The sequence below is a fragment of the Mandrillus leucophaeus genome, unplaced genomic scaffold, assembly GCF_000951045.1.
Source record: "Mandrillus leucophaeus isolate KB7577 unplaced genomic scaffold, Mleu.le_1.0 Scaffold73, whole genome shotgun sequence".
Classification (NCBI taxonomy): domain Eukaryota; kingdom Metazoa; phylum Chordata; class Mammalia; order Primates; family Cercopithecidae; genus Mandrillus; species Mandrillus leucophaeus.
The window spans coordinates 4,592,245-4,609,896 of NW_012107919.1; the positions used below are offsets into that span (position 1 = coordinate 4,592,245).

General features: G+C 36.2%; 1 protein-coding gene across 2 annotated transcripts in view; it reads right to left on the reverse strand.

Annotated features, from left to right (window-relative positions):
• Nucleotides 1-17,652, reverse strand: part of ELP4 (elongator acetyltransferase complex subunit 4) — a 276,719-nt gene that overhangs the window by 21,869 nt on the left and 237,198 nt on the right. The gene's annotated exons all lie outside the window — the stretch shown is intronic.

Sequence of the window (17,652 nt, forward strand, 5' to 3'; positions counted from 1 at the left end):
ATATATATTAAATCTATATTTTAGCTAAGAATGCCTTCTACTTATTTAAAATTCATCATACATATGATACATGGGCTCTAAATAATCATAGCTAAATATACTTAAAAATGACTGTAATCTACAGGAAGAACGTAAATTTGTCTATCAAAATGCAAAATATAAAACCAAAATTACTTCTGAATTAAAATGAGAAAGTGAAAAAGATTCTTATTGTAGAAAGTCTTCATTTTAATATGTATTTTTGAAGTCTAAAGGTTATTTTTAAAAAATTTAAAAATTTACATTTTTTAAACTCTCACTATCATTTAATTTCAAGTTCTTGTTAGAATAAAATGAAGATTCCTGTAAGATAATAAAAAGTTCACTGGTCCTGCTTTTGAAGGCTCTTAAGGAAAACATCATTTAAATAAACTTTGTTGTGAGGACAAGGAGGTAGGCAAAAGTCATCTTTTTACTACTTTGCCTCAATCTCAGTAATATTTACATTATTTTCATATAATCTAATTTGTGTATAGGTCAAGTTTTTCTCTGTTTTGTAGTGTTATATTGTCTTTGTGTCTGGTTTAGATCTTAAAGGTTGTGCTAAGTATCTCATGAGCTGTAATAGTTTCAGTCTGCTTCCCACAGTCACTGTAGTTCATTTCTGCCTAGCTTTTCAAGTATCCTCCATTAACTGCGAGGATAGTTCATTTCACAATCAAGTCAACTTATATCTGTCTGGATTACACTCTAAGGTTTCCTGACCCTTTCTGAGTCACCACTTATTACTTAAATCTTAAACTTCATTTCTGTGCTTGACAGCAATGCCATTGTTTTGCTTATTTTCTGATTGGAAGGCTGGCAGTCTCTTCTGAGACTGATGCCAACAGAGCTCTGTGTATCAGCCAGTAGGAGTCACTTGGAGCAGATGGTCATCATCCTTCCCCACAGCCCAAATCCCTGGTCTGGGTGGCAAAGTCCCAAGACCACACCTACATACATGCCAACTGTCCTTATTTACTAAGATACTCCTTCTTATTTGTTTAGCTTAATAAATCATTTGCCCTAATATCTTTCTAATGAACTTATGTTCTCATTTCAATTTTCTTTAATATATCTTATTAGCATCTCTCCCCTCTGTCCCTATCCTTTATTGCCCATACTATTAGAATGTACATTTTAAAATTCAAATCTTTTTTTTTGGTTTCATAAATGTTCATCTTTACAGAGATTTTATATACTTACTGGTATATATGTAATAGGTAGAAATTCTATTCTGGTGAAAAAAGTATATTGACTCCTTCCATTTCCATTCTTCCAACTTACTTAAAATATTAAAGTTGAATCTGTGGTATATTTTAAAAAATGAATAATTGTTTTATTACTCTAAACAGCATCTGAATGGTTTTTTTTTTTCTCCTTGAGACAGGGTCTTGGCCTGTTGCTCAGGCTGCAGTGCAGTGGTGCGATCATGGCTCACTGCAGCTTCGACCTCCTGGGCTCAAGTGATCCTCCCACTTTAGTCTCCAGAGTAGCTGGGACCACAAGTGTGTGCCACCATGCCCAGATAATTTTAAAAATTTTTTATAGAGACAGGGTCTTGCCATGTTGCCCAAGCGACCCCCCTGCCTTGGCCTCCCAAAGTGGTGGGATTACAGGCGTAAGCCACTGCGTACAGGCTTGCCATTGAGTTGATAAAATTTTTGAAAAAGCTGATACCTAACTTAACTACAGAACACAGCATATAGTTTAATTCCTAAGAGAGCTAAAGGTTCATAAAATACTCAAAATAAATTTAAGCCCCATAGTTCCTTACTCTTGGGGATATATAGTTACTGAGAATGTCCTAAGCTTAACTTTTTCAAAATAGCAGTGAATTATCAGTATGAGTTATTTTTGGATTGAGAAAGCAATGTATCTGATCACTCAGAAACATACAACATTCTGATGAAAAGATGACTGATCTCTGCTATTATAATCATAATGTAATACGGTTAAATAATAAGTCATAATTAATTTGCATTTAATTTTCCCTTAGAATCATCTGGAATATCTAAGGAAGTCATCTAAGTACAGGGGTATACAGGATGTACTATTTCTAAAAAGTTATATCTAAATTAAATTGACATGAAGTGAAATATGCTATTTAACTTGTACTTAAGTGGGACCTATTAGGAATCCTGTGTAAAGCGAAAAGATCTTTTGAAATACAAATATCATCTTCTAATGTTTTTATAATTCCACATTAAAAAAAATCTAGCATACTTAAACTGATGCATATTTCTACTTATGGAAAAGAACTTGCCAAAGCAAGAAAGATAAAATGAGGATGGTAAGATATAATCCAATCTGTTAAGCTGGGGTTTAGAGTAATTTCTTTCAAGGACTAGAGGCATTCTGGAAATATTATGAAATCCACAGGAAAGAAGAAATAGGACTTTTTGAGCCTAGATTAGATTTAATGTGGTGACATGTTTCAAAGTTGTACCATTAGGAAACAGCAGGCCAAATGAGATATTGCTCAGTCAAAACTTCAGTTTTTCTAGTGTCCATGTAGCTAAGGCAAGCTTCTCCTTCCCTAGCACTGGAGGAGAAGTTAGTACGTAATTTGTTGGGAGTTTATGTGATATATAGCCCATCCCAAAGGTGGACATAAGAGTATATATCATTTATGGTAGTCAGGCTCATCAATATCTCATTTCACTTAATAAAGCACTGAAGCTGATGAATACAAACTATTCAAGCTGGTTATTAGAAAACACTGACCGACTGTAGTGGCTCATAGCCTGTAATCCCAGCACTGTGGGAGGGCGAGGCAGGTGGATTACTTGAGGTCAGGAGTTCAAGACTACCCTGGCCAAGTGAAACCCTGTCTCTGCTAAAAATACAAAAATTAGCTGGGCATTGTGGCATATACCTGTAATCCCAGCTACTCGGGAGGCTGAGGCACAAGAATTGCTTGAACCCCGGGAGGCGGAGGTTGCAGTGAGTCAAGCCCATGCCACTGCACTCCAGCCTGGGTGACAGAGCGAGACTCCCACTCAAACAAACAAACGAACACAAAAAACACTTAAACGAGGTATGGCATATTTCAAGAAAAACAATGCTATTAGTGTGTGAAAATAAGCCTTAATAAAAATTAAGCAACAGGATGTTTTGTACTTTGTGGAGGTTTATGAGAAGATACATATTACACAGTTAGTGAAATTATGTTTTTGAGAGCTTGGGAAAAGGAAAGTGAATTCTTATTTCAGACACGTTTTAGGATAAATCCCCCTTTAAAAATAAAGGATAGTATGAATATCCATGAATGATATATTTTCCTTATCCTCATAAGGTATGGCTAATGTTAGCATAGCTGCTCCAGTCATTCAGGATAAAATCAACTATTTTTAAACAGTGGATTCTTGTAAAATTACATATAGGCATTTAAGGCACCTAAGAACAAAGGAAAAAACTCAAAACTTAATATATTCTCTAACTTTGCTTTTCTACTAGAAGGAAATATGTATGGGAAATAACTTCTTGATTTGTAAATTAATTACTTTGGAGGATGATTAATGCATCATGTGGGTACACCAAGCAAAACTTCTTTTTGCTATTTGTTTTATAGGTACCAGAATATAAGATTAATTCTCAGCATGTGTAGTCATTTAAATAAAAACATATTAAGCAATTTTGTTAATTTTCACAGAACAGAATGATGGATGAAAGTATGTCACAGGTGTATTATCTACCAACAAGAAAACAACTAGATATGTTACATAATATGACATGAGCTTGTTAAGATCATTACATTTAAAAAAAAAATTTTTTTATTAAAAAGTTCTGGCTGGGTGTGGTGGCTTACTTAGCTTAGGATTTCGAGACCAGCCTGGGCAACATGGTGAGACCTTGTCTCTACAAAAAATATAAAAATTAGCTGAGTGTGGTGGCATGCGCTTGTAGTCTCAGCTTATTCGGGAGGCTGAGGTGGAGAACTGCTTGAACTTGGAAGATGGAGGTTGCAGTGAGCTGTGATTGCGCCACTGTACTCCAGCATGGGCAACAAAGTGAGACTGTCTCCAAAAAAAAAAAAAAAAAAGGTCCACCTTCTTTGTCAACATATCATTCACAACAGAATTTATTTCATATAAAACGTTTTAGTGGGAGGTGAGGTCCTGTACAATATATTGTGACATACACTATATGACAAAACTCGTGCTGGGCAAAAAATGAAAAAGCAGATAATTTTCTAGGTTGACAACTTCCATGGTCATAATAGTCTAGTCCAGTTGAAACACAGTGCAGTTACCATCTATAAAACCTTGGGCTTAACAATCTTAAGTTCCTATAAGTCTATTTGATTTCAATAACCATTAATTTCTAATTTCTTCACTATATTGCTATATAACTCAAACAGATTCCATTTCTGGAATGATAAAGAATGAACAGGAGTGTGACCCACAAATTAAAGGCTGAGATAATATAAAAAATCCTTGAGGAATTTACCTAGGGGTAGAAATTCAACAATGGGATGGTTGTTAATACGCTCTGAAATTAGAAGTTGAAAACGGAATTGAGTAACTTTAAGCTGTGTTGAAAGATTTGTAGAACCACATTGTAAAATAACATTATTAACCATTGACTTGAAAATAAACATAAAATTTACCAATGACATTAAGTATAAAATTGCTTAATATAGTCTTGAATTGTTTTAGAAAATTATAATGATCAGGGAGGAAAAATAGATAACTCTATAACAGAAACTCATGGCAATAAGTCAAACAGACTCTGATTTCTTTGTCTAATGCCAAAGAAATGACAGACACTATTCTGGTGTATGTATATTTTGTAAGAAAAAAGTCTGCTACATTTCTTTTAAAATGATGTATTGAGCACACATTTATATAGAAATACAATAAACGATTACCTCCACTTCTATGAGTCATTTTTTACCAAGATGTTTCCTTTTCTTAGAACCAAAGTTTGAGCAAACTGTTATGTATGGCATGTTGCGTAATGAGTCCTATCAGGCCCAGGGTTCCCTTAATCACATTCAAGTACCATTTGGAAGTACTTCATCTCTGACAAAGTTTAGTGTGCATGTGTGCACATGCGTAAGTGTTTTCAACTTCAGAAAATGAGCATTGAAGAGGGATACTGAATAACCCTAAGAGCTTATTAACCAGTGCTCCTTGTCATTTCCTTAAAGAAACACGGCAAGCTGAAGAGCTTCTGTAAGGATGAGTGGAGATAAAGATGCGGAGCATATTGTGTGTAAGAGGAACAGTGTGCTTATTTGTCAGCTCCCAAACGACAGGCTGCTTGCTCTGTATTACTGTTACTAAAAATATCATGCTTGGCGTGGTAGATGCCAAAAAAAAAAAAAAAAATCTATAGTCTGAGTTTGGAAAGAATTCAGTGAGGTAAAAGTGTAACTGGGATCTTTCCCCTTCCACTAGCTTTATACTTCCCCTGCTTTCCCTTAGAAATTTGTTTTTCCTTAGGTAGACTAAAAACTCAGGGGCTAATTTATTTAACCCCTTCCATGGTTTTCCATAGTCTGGGTATAGCAAATAAATACCAAGTAAACTTGTCAGTAATTACAAATACAGAGGAAGCAAATCAAGTAAGGAGAAGGCATATTTTGATTTTCTTGCATTCCTTAAGATGGCATGCATTGTTTCAAAACACACTTTTTGGAGATAGTTCTATATTTTACTATGGTTTTTTCAAAAAATTGGCATTGTCAAGTTCAAAGATGGTGAAGAAGTTAAAAATATAGACATTATATCAGATTCTCTGATGGTTACAATGAAACATGCACTTCATACTCTTAATCTGGTTCAATACCATTGTTATCAGCAATTGTTTATGCCACAGTGGACAGCTTTCTAAATCTCCTTCAGTTAATGGATATTTACATTTCATCTATGTCAAAAGATAGGCAGATAATCAGGTAAAATAAATTACACAAATATGCAAGAGCCTGAAATCAAAGTAGAGAAGGAGAAAAGCAGGATGACTTTTTTATTTTGCTTAATATTTACATAACTTTAAAACCTTCCTGTCCTTTTTCCTTTTTTCCTTTTCTTTCTCAACCAATGTTTATTGAGCACCACCATGTACAAGGCAACAAGCTAGCTGGAGATTCAAGTAATCTTTATCCTTAAGAAGGTGCTGCAAAGGAGCTGAAAGTTGCTGAAAGCACACTTAAAGAGAGACTTTAGCGGACAAGGAAAGGCTTTGAGGAGAAGGTATTGCTCCAGTCAAATTTAAAAGGCAGGTTAGAGTTAGATGGGAAATTAGAGTCCTAGGAGAAGAAGACAAACAGTAAATGCAAAGCCAAAGAGTGGTAACAGTCTGGGTTGTTTGGTATGAATGGTGATTATAGTTTGTGCAAGGAAATAGTCAAAGATAAGGATGGAGAAGTTGCCAGAGGCAGAATCTGTAGGGCTTCCATTCTGAAGGCAATGGTGAAGTGATGAAGGCTTTTAGTCACAGAAAGTGACATGATTAGATTTTCCCCCTGAAAATACTTCTCTGGCTATAAGGACATCATTCCTGCGTGGGAATAAAGGGCTGGGCAACACTGGAAGCAGGGAGACCAATTAGGAGGCCAGTACAACAATCTAGGCAAGTAAAGATGAGCTCCCATACCCCAAACAGGCAAAGTCAGACGCTTTGTTACTTCCATGTGTGATTACTTCTGTGATTCTTTTACATAAATTTCCCAAAACTTTCAATATTTTTACTCTTTCAAAATAAAATCTTATCCTGGATATGTAGGAAAATTCATACAGGATCTACCAAAAAGTTGTTGCTCTGTTGCTGATATCATTTGTCTCCTAGTCTCTCTCCACAAGGAACCAGGTGTTAAACGAAGATACGGTGAGAAATTGGATGTGAATCATGAGAAAAAGGGAGGTATCAAAGATGGATGGATGAATGGATGGACAGACATACCAATGTAATAAGTAATTACTAAGCTACAGGTATAATTTTAGGTACCAGGTCCAGGTCCATTAATAACCTTTTTTTTTTTTTTTTTTTTTTTGTAATTCTAGGATCCCACTTGCATTCAGTTGCTAAATCTCTACAGGTCTCCTCTAGTCTATAACAATTTCCCAGTTTTTCCTTGTCTTTTATGTATGACTTTGATATTTCTAAAGAGTACTAATCAGTTATTTTATAGAACGTTTCTCAATATGGGTTTGTCTGAAGTTTTTTCATGATAGAAGTTACGCATTTTTGGCAAGACTGCTACAAAAATAATGTCTGCTTCTCAGTGCATTTTACCAAGTGGTTCATGATGCTGATATGTCTTATATACTGGTGCTTTTTACCTTGACTATTTTGTCAAGTTGGTGTCTGTCAGGTTTCTTCAATATAAAATTTTACCTTATCCTTTGTAAGTACCTTGCTCAAATTTCTACTCATTAATTTTTGCATCCTTTGAGGAATCTCGTCTGCAACATTTATTACTGTGTTATCTGTCTAATAGCAATTCTCTATTTTCCTCTTTCCTTCTACATTTATTAATTCATTAATTTATTTATTACAATAGTATGAACTCATAGATATTTATTTTATTTTAGGGGTTAAAAACCAGTATTATTTTCTTGCTCAAATTGTTTTATCTTTGGTCATCAGGAGCTATTTCAGGCTGGCTCCTGTGGGTTTTTTGACATGTCCCCATTCATGTTTCTTTAAATGTTTCCTTACTTTTTGGCACATGATGTTCAGTCTTGTTTTATATTTTCCCTCTTTTGGGTCTGGAATCAAGCAATCAAACACTTCTTCTGGAAGCCCTGGTTTCTTTCATTGGAAAACTGAGCTCAGAGACCAAGAACTGGCACTGGAATGCCATTGTTACAGGGGTGTCATTGCTTTAGGCCAGGGAGAGGATTTATTTTTGACACGGAGTCTTGCTCTGTCGCCTAGGCTGGAGTGCAATGGTGTGATCTCGGCTCACTGCAACCTTGGCCTCCTGGGTTCAAGTGATACTCCTGCCTAGCCTCCTGAGTAGCTGGTATTACAGGCGTCTGCCACCATGCCTGGCTAGTTTTTGTATTTTTCAGTAGAGATGGGGTTTCACCATGTTGGTCAGGTTGGTCTTGAACTCCTGACCTCAGGTGATCCACCTGCCTCGGCTTCCCAAAGTGCTGGGATTACAGGTATAAGCCATCATGCCTGGCCTGGGGAGAGGATATTTTAAAGATAGGTTGGTCAGGGAAAGCCTTTCTGAGAAGGTCATTCAAGCAGAGACTTAAAAAAAGTGAAGTACGGAACAATGCAAGGAACACTACTGGTACTAGTATTACTGTACTAGAGGGTACAGTAGGTGCAAGTCGCTGAAGTAAGAACATGGTTGGCAAGCAACAGCAAGATGACAAAGGTGGCTGCACCTTGGTGGGCTGGGGGAAAGTGGTAGGGAATAAGTTCTGAGAGTAGACAGGACAGTAAATAGTACAGATTTTAATGAGAAGCCACTGGAGTGTTCTGAGCAGGGGAGTAGCATAATCTGATTTACTTCATGATAAAGGATTACTTTGAATGCTGTATGGCAAATAAGTATGGGCAGACAAGTTAGGAGGCTACTGTAGCAGACTTTGTGAGAAGCCGATGATAGCAAGATATGATGGGGATTAGGCTCATGATTGTAGCAGCAGAGGTGGTAAGAAGTAGCTAGATTTGGGACATGTGTGTATTTACACAGAAATATTTCAAATATCTAGAAAACTCAGAAAATAACATTAATTGATGCACCCATGCACTAATCACTAAACTCACTGCCTTCTAACATTTGGTCACACTTGCTTTGGAATAAAAGAAGAGCGAAGATTCCTGTGTATCTCTCCACCACTCCATACCTCTCTAGAGGAAAGCACTGAAATAAATTTGACATTTATTTTTCTTATGGACAGTTTTGAATCACTACTAGATATATGTATATACATAATGTATAATGTTATTTTACATATTTAAAATTTCATAAATTTCATACAAATGCAATCATAATGCATGTATCATTTTGTAACTTATCTCATATTTTTCTGTCTCACAAAAAATGCTATATTCAACATTCTTTTACTTTTCCTCTTATTTATGTGCTGAAGTTGTTCTAGGGTGTGTATCCACAAGTGCAATTTCCTGGTCAAAAAACATCCACGGTATCCATATTACAAGTTATTGCCAACTTTTTCTGAGAAGCAGTTGTAACCATTTATATAACCATCAGTAGAGTATGAAAGTTCCTGTTTCTCTTAACCTCTCTGCCAACTTACTTGACTGCTAGACTTTAGAAAATGTACCAGTTTGATGGATATGACATGATAGTTATTTTAACTTGCACTGTCCCAGGCAGAGGGAATAGCAATATTAAGGCCCTGATGAGGTAGCTTGCTGGGTGAATCCAGGAATAGTGAGGAGGCCAGCATATCTGAAGAAAAGTAAGTAGAGGAGATGAAGAAAGACATAAAGTAGAGGGCAAAATCACATAAGTCTTGTAAGTCACTAAAAAGACTTCAGCTTTTCTATGGAGTGATTTGGAAAGTTACTGCAGATCTTTTTTGGTAAGCAGACCACATGACTTGATAAACAATCATTAGCTCTTATTATTATATTTTCTAGCTAGGTATAGTAAGACTGCTAAACATAGTGTATTAATTCAATGGTGCTAGTAATAGCTCATACTTATGTACTTACAGCGCAGCAGGTACTTTACATTGGTTAATCTTCTCGATCACCCTTTTACAGATGAGTAAACTGTAATATAGATAGTTAAGTAATGGCCAAGGTTAGTTACAGGAATAGCAAGTTGTAGGTCTGAGGTCCTGAATCTGGCAACCTTGTTGAATTCTGTTTGTAGATTCTCTTGGCTATAGATAGGGACAGTTTGGTCTTGTTCTTTCCAGTTCTTATGATACTTGCTTCTTCCCCATTAGGGAGTTATTAAAATGGTTAGCACCTCTAGTAAAAATGTAAAATAGACCTGGAGAGAGTAGACATTCTTACTCCCGACTTTAGTTGAAATATTTCCAAAATTTTATCATTAAGAAAAATATATTCTCTTTGTTCTTGATGGTGACTAAGAAAAATACGTTTTCTTTGTTCCTGATGGTGACCCTTTATGAGGATAGGAACTTTTTTCCTATGCTGTTTCCTAGGAAATTTGTTTTTTAAAATTACTAAGAATGAGTGCTAAGTTATATCAAGTATATTTCTACATTGTGATATTGAATCATTCCTGTTTTTGTGAGAAACTTTATCTAGTAGTAGCAATAGTAGTAGTAGTGTGTGTGTGTGTGTGTGTGTGTGAGAGAATAAACTGCCAAATTCCACCTGACACTGTTCTATTTAGATTTTGTTTTTCTGTCTGCAATAGTGACACTGATGTACAGTTTCCTTTTCCTGTATTATCCCCATCTAGTTTTGATAATCCTAGTTTTACAAAATTAGTTGAATAGCTTTTTCCCCTCAGTTTTCTTACACAACTTTTACAAGAGGGATTACATGAAATTGTAATAAAGTTATCTAGATTTTGTACCTTTTTGCGGGGAAGATTTTTGATAGACCTGTCATATTGTAAAGGGTAGAGTTGACAGGACTTGTTAGACTGGAGGTGAGGAGTCAATGAGAGGATGACTTCTAGGTTAGTGGTTTATGTGGTTGGCATTTTTAGGTACCAGGCATTGAGACAGGGAACATTAGAGTAGGAGATGGGTGAAAGGTGATTAAGTTTTAGACATGTTTAGGTTTCTTTGGAATCATCAAATGGTGATGTCCAGGTTGTTGTTGGGGTTTAGAAGAGAGGGTATGCTGGAGACAGAGCCTCAGGTCCGTGGTTCATTGATTCACCTCATTTCATTCATTCAAAAAATATTTATTGAGTGTCTACTCAATGTCAAACTCTGAGTATGCTTTCTTTTTCCTTGTCCTCCCAGTTCAGCCTTTCTGAAAGGGATGAAGCCAGTTTTTCACCCTATATGGTATTAATGGCAACTGTGTTTCCTGTGTATCTCTTGTCTGACAGTAAAGTTTTGGGTCCCTCTTCCTCTCCCAGATTTTTCAGAAAGTAGAGTTGGGAGAGGACACATGGTTGACGAGGGTTGGAAAGAAGATTGTACATTTTGTTTGAAATTAGTTTTTAAGTTGGAAAAGTGCTGGATATATGCAGAGGCTTGATGCATGAAATAAATTAAACCCTTAAAAGAACTTTAGGCTTTGTTCTTGGCTACGGTCATAGTCAGCTTTACAAATAGGTGCTGAGGTCAATTTCTACCAGTGAACTTGTTAGAAAGTCATCATTAAAAACGCACATATTAATTTGAGTTGAGGGAGGGTTTAGAATGTGTATTTTATGTAATTCTCTAGGACTTAATCCTCTTGCAAATGAAATAAGTTTAGGACTTGGTGATATCCTAGGTTCTTTCAGACTTTAACATTGTATAATCTATATGTAAAGATACTGAAACTGAGGTATTAAATACTGGAGCCTGAAGAATTCTCATCTGTGGAGGTTAATAAAAGGAATGCTCCTTCTGTACATTTCATTTAAACGCATGTCTGCCTATAGGCTGGAGAAGGGAAAGGTGAATCATGAATAGAATACAGTGAACTAAGTCTGGACATGGAGCTGAACAGTTAGGGAGATTACAGGAAATAATGACAAAAGCCTGAATTTCACCACAGAAGACATTTAAAAGAGCCCTGTAAGAAACATGCTATCAGGAAGATATTCTGGCTGGAAGGAGAAATCAGAAATTACACATTTCTTACTCTTTCAGGGCTCTGAGGAATTGGGTAGACAGCAGAACATGTAAAATAAAAACAAAAACAATTAAAAACACAACACTTTTTATGGAAGAAAACCTTTGTGGAAGTGAACCAAGCAACAGGACAAGGACAACATGTCACATCCATCTAGGTCACATTGTACCTTCAGGCAAGACAATCAAGGACTCCGAAAACCTTTGACTGCATCCCAGGTAGCCTGAGGGAAAGACCACTATGACAGGGAAGAGAGATGGTTTTTACTGTGAATGAGTTAACCATGTACTAAAAAGAAAGTAGTTACTTTTCCTAAAGGCTTCGGTGTTCTGAAAAACCTCAAGAAGTTTCTCCGGAGTCTAGAAAAAGCCTCACCACAACGCTTCAGAGCTATGCTACCCGCACTGAGGCTGATCATCACCAATCTGTATTCTCTTCTTTGGGGTGATATTCTGCCAGCAACGAAGTTGGAAGAATAACTACCAAGCAAACCATATGCTTCCAGGAAGTACTTCCATCAACATCATAAAAGTCATAAAGGTTCCGAGATGTTGACAGGGAATAAAGCTGCTTAAATGGCTCTGAGCATGTTCAAGAAATGCATCTATTTAGTTTTATTTTCTAGTTACAGGAATTACTATGTGGTTATATTTATGTATTTATTTATTTATTTTTTTAGTATTTCTCCCTGCTCCTTTTCTCCCACAATTCCCTTCTTTTTACCTACACTCCACAGAGACCTAGTTTAAATACAAGGAAAAGCCTTTAAATTCCAATGATATAGAATACATAGAAGTTAAAAAATCTATGTTTTAAAGATCATGGGTTAGAATTAGAAATCACTGACTGAGGAAGTAATTTGGAGTAACAGTTGCATGAATATGTGTAAAAGACTTAGGTTCCAAGTTGCTGGGGGAAATACCACTTAGAAAAGTCAATGTGACTGTATAGGGCCATATGTAACAGCTGCATCTTTAATCAGTTTTTTCTTACTCTCTATAACTAATCTGTGTTCAAATTTTCTTATCTGTTGAACGAGACTTTTACGCATCTCTTTCCTTCCCCACTTTTACTACAGTTTTCTGATGCTTTCATAAACTCACACTTAAGATAACTGCATCCCTGACTCTTCTCTGCCTCCAGGAATATGTCCTGTACATTTCTTCCACAGTAGTGTTTACTAAATTCTGTTTTTTAGCATACCACCCAGAACCTACAGTGTTCCTCTATATCCTCCATGGCTTTCAAGGCATTCCATAAGTCATCCTTATCTCAGTTATTTTCCCCAATACAAACTTTCTTCTCTCAGGCCAGATTCTATACTGTTTCTAAGTATGCAACCGGCATTCATATCTCCTTGCTTTTACTTATGCTTTTCTTTATCAGGAAGATCTTCCTCTTTTAGTAGCCTTATACTAATGAACTTAATTATATCATACTTCAAAGTTTGGCCACATTCTAGCACTGTCCTTATTCTACACCTAAATACCTTAACTTGCTGAGCTATAATCACAGACTATTCTGCAAAATTTTACTTTACTTGGCACAGATGGGGTCTTGCTATGTCCACCAGGCTGGTCTTGAATGGCTGGTCTTGAACTCCTGGTCTCAAGTGATCCTCCTACCTCGGCCTCCCAAAGTGCTGAGGTTATAGGTGTGAGCCACTGCACCTGGCCTCTGCACAATTTTGTTTCATATCTACTAGCCTTTTCTGTCTTATTATAATATAAGCTCACCGAAGGTAGAAGAGACAGTCGGATATATAGGGAAAAAAGACACCAATAATAGTCACAGTTTAGTGTTCGTTAAAGTAAATATCAACTAGAAATCTATGCTATAAGATCTTGGTTTATGACCAGGTGTGGTGGCTCACGCCTGTAATTCCAGCACTTTGGGAGGCTGAGGTGGGCAGATCACCTGAGGTCAGGAGTTCAAGACCAGCCTGGTCAACATGGTGAAACCCCGTCTCTACGAAAACTACAAAGATTAGCTGGGCGTGGTGGCAGGAGCCTGTAGTCCCAGCTACTTGGGAGGCTGAGGCAGGAAAATAGCATGAACCTGAGAGGTGGAGGTTGCAGTGAGCTGAGGTCATATCACTGCACTCCAGTTTGGGCGACAGAATGAGATTCCTTCTCAAAAAAAAAAAAAAGAGATCTTGGTTTACTGTGCTGTTAGAGCAACCTATTTAGATGTATAAGAGAAAGACTTAATAACATTAACTACTACTGTGAGGGAACATAACTACGAATCTGCTCATTGCAGAAAAAGGAAACAACTGGAGGATGTTCTAAAATTATCTTCAGCTGCTTATCTCTAAAAGGAACTGTAATCTACAATTGTAAAATATTCTGTTTTGCATATTCTTACAAGAGCTCTTTTTTGGATATAGTCCAAACATAATTTTAAGTAATAGTTTTTCAGCTCTAATATGCTTTGTCTTTTAGAAAAGTTGTTTGGCACTAAACACTAAAAAGGCTTTCATGACTTGACACTAACTTATCTTCCAATTTTACTTTCTACTACCTGGCTCCTAGGTTGCTTGCAAAAATCATTAATCATTTGTTAAATAAGTGAATCTCTGTTGCCACACACTACAGAGCACACTACAAAGAGAAGCAGCCAAGTACAGAGGCTTTGTCCTTGTGACATTTTATTTGGAGTCATATTGAAAACCACTGCTGCTTTTCTCTGACCATGATGATTACTACTGATGTCATGTCTCTCCAGAGTGGTGGACACATTGGCCTTTTCAATGTATCTCAGTTTTGGCTGTCTGAAGGATGACTGCCTATCTCTTTTGGGGGACCACAGGTTACCCAAAGTGAAATTTATATAGGCTACGAAACTAATATATTGTGAGTATCTCAAATGTATTCTACACATTTTATAAAATTCCATCTAGTCCTTTTCCCCTAATTTGGTAACAGAGGGAAATTTACCTTCTTTTATATAACTTAAACCTCTTCCCCTCCACCTTCCCTTCTCCACACTTTATGGTTCTACAGTCTACTTCTATTCCTTTGCTTCCTCTAAGATAGGGATCATCCTTTAAGTTCTTTTAAGCTAATTATATGGAGCCCTCACATCACCCTTCCCTTCCTAACATAGCCTTCACTTGCCCCCAGTTCTCATACTCTCTAATGTCATACTAACTTTTGTTTTCCAAAAGTTAAAACACAAGGACTGTCTGCTTTGCATTAGAGTTAGTACTTGTATTCTCTCTCTTTCCATGTCTTCCCCTATTTGATTGTAAGTTCCTTAGAAAGAGAAGGTTATACCATTTTTATCTTTCTCTCTCCATGCTCATTTTTCCAATTAGGGCTTGCACAGTCATGCTCATTTTTCCAATTAGGGCTTGCACAGTCAGTGACTGACACACACACACACACACACACACAGTCTGGTTAAAATGAATAGCATATATATTTAAAAGTCTGAAAATAAAAGAAAATCTATCATATGCTTCCCCAACTCACTAAAAGTACAAATTTGTTTTATTAAAAGAAATAAAGATAGTCAATTTCAAATTCTGTTTTCCTATTTCACATTTGCTGGCAGTATAGAAACTACTGAAGTTGCTGAAAAGGCACCTTAAACTAAAGCAATACTCTTATATTCTACTCAATTCAATTATGACTAACATTTCAATAATATTAATATCTGCTTATGCAAAAGTTAGGAACAGCCTGCCTCTATTATGAAGGCACCATAGACTTAATTGTATCTAAATGATTCAGGATAAAACACACATCAAACTGTTTCACTGAAATCAACTTATGTAGTTGAACAGTTATTGTGTACTATTAAACAGTTGGCACATTTCACATCTTTGGCATGTAAAAGCCAATTGGGTGTAGACTTATGTTGTTTAAATGATGCCAATGTGTACTTCTCACCTTCTTAAATATATCAAAATTCCTTAGGATGCCAAACAAAATCTATCCTCTGGGACTAAAATGTGCCAGCAGTTTAATGGTACATGGAAGCATTACTGGAAAAACTTGAGAGGAGAAAAAAACCCTTTTCCCTGTACCAGTCTAAGGTCTCATAAGTGAAAATGAATTACAGCTCTGGAAATTATCTGATGAACTCTAGGCCTGACAGCAAAACCAGATAATTCAGTACAAATTTTAAAATGATTGCTATATAGTTTTTTCAACTGTATAACCTCTGAGTATAAAACTAGCTTTCTTAAAGATTCTCTTGGCAACTGTGTTTGCTGATTTGAAGCTTCAGAGCAAAGCATGTCTATGAGTTTAGAGAGAAAAAAATTTCTTGATTTTCATGTTCAGAATTGGAGTGGTGGCAGTAATGCTTAAGGAAATGGGGACTCTATAAGTAAATATTCTGGTAAATAGGTAAATATGTTCTGTACTTAATAAATAAATGGAAAGGTTGACACCAATTGTGGAAAAATTATGGATTTGCTTGTGGTCTGACAAGCGTGTGCTTGCTTTGTGCTCGAGAGGAGCTTTAGTGTGTAATAAACATAACCTAAGATATTTGTAGGTAAACATATGGTATATGAATATCACTAATTATTGGTATTTTAAACTTGGTCTTTTAAAACTCATGCATTTCACACTTTTAAAATAATGGCAATATAGCATGAATCTTAACATGAGATTCTCTAAATTAATCATTATTACCAAAATAAAAGTCTGAACTATAAAGAGTACTAGATTCTACTTTAAAGTTTTTCACTATTAATAATCTTACACACCAACAAAAAAGACTGAAAGAAGTATGCTGAACTTATTGTACATGTCAAGGAAACAAATTCCATAGCATGTCTACAAAAATCATACTTGAAGTAGCCCTAAGAGAGAACAAATCACAAATAAAAAGTGCTATACAACACAGACCCACAGTGAAGAAAACAATTCCTCTGACATCCATAATAAATATCAATCTCACACTTTGAAAATGAACATATAAGCAGACTTAGTAAAAGCTGCATTTCAATGTATTATACTCATGTATACTTTCCAGAAATGTTTAGTCTTAGAGAATTTTAATTGTGTCACTACACTTTTATTGGTTTTGTCTTTTTCAATACAAATCTGTCTCATCCTAATATTCCCCATTTGTCATGAGAATGCTGGTGTATGAGATCAAAATAGCTAGATTTATCTTTTAAAAAAATTGTGGTAAAAAACACATAACATGAGATCTACACTCTTTATGACTTTTTAAGGTGTGCAGCATAGTATTGTGAACTACAGGTACAATGCTGTACTTTATAATCATTGAATAGCAACTCCTCATTTTTTCCTCCTTCCAGTTTCTGGTTACTACTATTTTATTTTCTGCTTTGATTAGTTTGACTATTTTAGATACTCATATATGTAGAATCATGCAATATTTGCCTTTCTGTGACTGGCTTATTTCATTTAGCATAATGTCCTCAAGATTCATCCATGCTGAAGCATATGTTAGAATTTCCTTTTTTTTTTTTTCTTCTCTTCACTCTGTTGCCCAGGCTAGAGTACAGTAGCACGATCTCCACTCACTGCGACCTTGACCTCCCAGGCTCAGGTTCAAGCAATCCTCCCACCTCTGCCTCCCAGGAGCTGAGACTACAGGCACATTCCACCATGCCCGGCAAACTTTTGTATTTTTTGTAGAGATGGGGTTTTGCCATGTTGCCCAGGCTTGTTTTGAACTCGTAGCCTCAGGCAATCCACCTGCCTCAGCCTCCCAAAGTGCTGGGATTATAGGCGTGGGTCACTACACCTGGCTTTTTTGTTTTTTTATTTTTATTTATTCATTTATTTTTTTGAGACAGGATCTCACTCTGTCCCCCAGGCTGGAGTACAGTGGTGTAATTACAGCTCACTGCAGCCTTGAACACCTGGCCCAAGCAATCTTTCCACCTCAGCCTCCTGAGTAGTTGGGACTATAGGCATGCATTGTCAT